This window comes from Notamacropus eugenii, chromosome 6 (assembly GCF_028372415.1).
Source record: "Notamacropus eugenii isolate mMacEug1 chromosome 6, mMacEug1.pri_v2, whole genome shotgun sequence".
NCBI lineage: Eukaryota > Metazoa > Chordata > Mammalia > Diprotodontia > Macropodidae > Notamacropus > Notamacropus eugenii.
In genome coordinates this window covers 310,533,695-310,537,467 of record NC_092877.1, presented here as the reverse complement: position 1 = coordinate 310,537,467, position 3,773 = coordinate 310,533,695, and the positions used below count along the sequence as shown (strand labels likewise).

General features: G+C 45.2%; 1 pseudogene; it reads right to left on the bottom strand.

The window, feature by feature from the left end:
- Nucleotides 1–298: 298 nt before the first annotated feature.
- Nucleotides 299–1,757, bottom strand: LOC140511609 (high affinity copper uptake protein 1 pseudogene; annotated as a pseudogene).
- Nucleotides 1,758–3,773: the final 2,016 nt, after the last annotated feature.

The following is a 3,773-nucleotide window of genomic DNA, read 5'->3' as shown; positions in this document are numbered from 1 at the left end:
GGGCGGAGGGACTTGTGCGGCCGCTGGAGATCCCGTCCCTGAAGCCTGCTTGGGTCTGTTTCTCTTGGTGCCGTGGCCGCAGCAGGTCTGGGCTGGGCTGGGCTCTGTGTCTGCAGTACGACGGACCTTTTGGGAGAGGTTTGCAGGTCCCTCTGTGGGTGGAGGGACCCACGTGGCCGCTGGAGATCCCGTCCCCGTAGCCCGCTCAGATCTTTTCCTCTCGGTGCCGCGGCCGTGGCAGAGCTGCCCTCAGCTCCCAGTCCCGGCGCCCAGTCCGCAGTGCAAAGGACCCCCCGTGAGAGCTTTGCAGGTCCCTCTGGAACAGAAATCTCCCTCGCTCCAATATTCCGTGGCCTCTGGGTGCAGAATTCACCGTGGGTTACTCCCCTGTAGCTGTTCTGTGGGTTGTGGGTTCGGAGCTATGTGTATGTGCGTCTTTCTACTCTGCCATCTTGGCTCCGCCGCTCGAGTTAGCCTATTTTTAAAGGTGTTATTTTCTTCAGCATTTTTTTGGGTCTCCTTTAGCAAGCTGTTGACTTGCTTTTCATAATTTTCTTGCATCTCTCTTATTTCTTAGAAAACATTTCCTACCATTAAATTGTCAGTTGTGTGACTGGGTGAGATAAGAATAAAAAAGTAAACAAAGGCAGAAGCTTCTGACCTGGACTGTTGCTATGCAAAGGAACATTTCTTTATGCTACTGCACCTTTAATCCACTCAAAAATCCTTCAGATTCCATGTGTCACTCCACACCTCAGCACAGGCACACCTTATTTCCCCCTCATAAAGTCCAACAACTGTTCTAGGCTTATGGGGTGGGTAGGAGTTTCCCGCAACCTGTGCCTATGACCCAGAAATCATCACAAAATATCATAATAATAAAAAAAGAGATTAAAAAGGGAAGTAGATGATCAAGAAATCATTAGAACAAAAAGCTACTTTGATTAGTGGAGAACTATGGATCTCAGCCTAGTAGCAGAAATCAACAGTTTGGAGAAGGCACCATCCAGCTTGGAGGTTAATACATAAACCTCCTTGATTTGTTGTCTATGCAAGTGTTGGGAGTCAAAGGGTCAACTGAGGGATAATGGGAGGACTTGAAATCAACTCCCCCAGTCTCCACCTATCTCCATTTGTGGTAAATAAGGCCATATCCTAGAGTCTGACATTAATGGCAGTGTTCTGTGATGTCCACTACCACTGCCTTCTTCCAGCTGAAGAGAAAGTAGCCTGTTCTAGCCCCTGCTGCCACGACGATGCAGAGGTACCCATTGTAGGTCATAAAGATAAGCATAAGGAGGTAGCTGATGACCACCTGGATGACATGCAGCACTGTCTGCAGAAGGCAAGGGAAACTCAGCATCTGTTGCCCAACAGTTTTGTGTGTTTCCATAAGGATGGTTCCTTTTGGCCCTGGGACTGGCATGGAGTTGTAGTGAATGCTGACCTGGGATTTATGAAGCAGGCTCTTCCATCCTATATTGAGGCCTTCATAGAACATTGCTAATAAAAAGATAGCCACAAATGCCCCAGCCATTTCCCCTGGTGTATTGATAATTAATCCAAGAAACAACAATTCCACATTCTTATAGCCAAATTAGAAGGTCATGGGAATCATCATCATCATGTCTCCTCCTCCTCCATGACTGTGAAAGAGTGTAGTGGATGGATGATGTTAGGGGGGGCATAGCACTATTATGGTTCATATGGCTCATAGGGTCCATATGGGTCATTCCATGACCGTGTCTGGAGTTCATCTTCCTAGGAAAGGCTGAAAATCAATAGCAGAATCTTGTGTCCTAGATCCAGATGCCACACCACCAGCTCCTCTGAGTCTCTTCCTTTCAGCCTGATAACTTTCCTCAAGCACACAAGATCGCTCGCCACACCCCAGCCCTACATGTCCACTACCCATCTCTCTCATCTCTCTTCCCAATTTTTCCTTCACCTCTCTTACTTGATTTTCAAAATCCTTTTTGAGTACTTCCATGACCTGAGACCACTGAATATTTATTTTGGATGTTTGAGATAGAGAAGGCTTGACTTTTATGTCTTTCCCTGATGGTAAGCATTGTTCTTCCTCACCCTGAAAGGACAGGAGAATATATCTGTTCACCAAGAAAGTAACCTTGTATAGTTTTATTTTTTTCCCTTTTTTGGACATTTTTCTAAGGTATACTCTAGGTATCTATAAGATCTCAGTTCCTTGAAGGTGGCACAATCAAGTTTGCTCACTGATCTGGGAGCAATCAGAAACTTTTGTGCCCAGAATCTGTGAGTAGTAGAATTTCTTCTCCACAACAGCCTCACCTCCAGTTCTCAGGGCTGAGGTTCATATCAGCTGCTCAATTCCCCTAGGGGCTTTACGATGAGGTCTCCAATAATGGATTTAGGCTGCTGCCTGCTATGGGAGCCCTGGCTGCCTACTGAGGCCTCTGCTACCACCGCCTGGGGCTGGAGCTATGGGGGGACACTGCTCCCTTCTTGGGCAGCTGAAAAAGCCCTTTCACTGATCTTTGGCACCTGTGGGTTGAGAGATCTGTGAACTACCCGCTGCTTCTGCTGTCCCTGAAGCCTGCTCTGGTCCTCCTCTCTGCACTGCATGGTCAAGGCTGGGCTGGGCTCCACTCCACATCCAGTGCAATAGACCTTTCCTTTCGGCCTTCCAGGTCACCCTGGGTTGAAAGTCTCCTCCACTCTGTCATTCTGTGGCTTTTGCTGCTCTAGAATTTGTTGAGAGTCATTCTTTCCAGGTATTTCAGGGGCTGTGGGGGAAGAGCTAGAGTATGTGCATCTTTCAACTCCACCATTTTGGCTCCACCCCCAACAGACTTCATTTTTAACAAAGGTTTTTACTTAGCATAGTAATATTTGGTAAAAATGTAACTTAACCTATGAAAATCTAGGGAAATCCTTAACCATAGCATCCATGAGAAGAGTGGGCTCAGATTTAAAGGACAAAAGTAATGAGGCACGTGTTTCACATACGTGTAGCAGATTTACTCACAACTCCTAGAATTTCAGAGTTTGGATGTCCTTTCTCTTTTCATAGAATTTTCACATAGCTCCCCTTAGGGGCAACATCCCCAACACTCCTCTCTACTTGAAGATCTCATCATATTTTGACTTGACTATTATAATAGGCTTCTAATTTGTCTTCCTGCTTTAAGCTTCTTCCTACTCCACTCTATCCTCCGGACAACTGCTAAAGTAGTTTTTCTAAAGTGCATCTCTGACCATGTCACTCCTCTAATCAATAAACTGTAGTTTCTAGGAGAACATATAAACTCCTCTGTTGGGCATATAAACCCCTTCACAACCTGCTGAAAATTTACTTTTCCAGCTTTAATTATATAAGATTCTCCTTCCTGTTCTCTACATTCCAGTCAAACTATCCTTCTTAAAGTTTTCCATCCATGATGTTCTAATCTCTCTCTCTCTGTAATTGCCCTAGAATGTACTCCCTCCTTAATTCTGACTCTTGAAATTCCCTAGATTCCTTCAAAATTGAGTGTCACGTGAAACCTTTTCAGATTGCCCCATCCTCCCCATCCCCTTGTATTTATTTTGTATTATCATTATATCTGCATGTTGCCTCCTTTGATAGAATGTATGACTCTCAAGGTCAAGGACTTTTGTCTTGGTATTCTTGGTATAGAACAAGGTTTGGCACATAGTCACTTATTACATGCTTGTTGTTTGGTTGCACTGATACAACATAGTCAGATGAAGAAATGGGCCCAGAGAGGCAACATATTGCTGTGGAAACATGA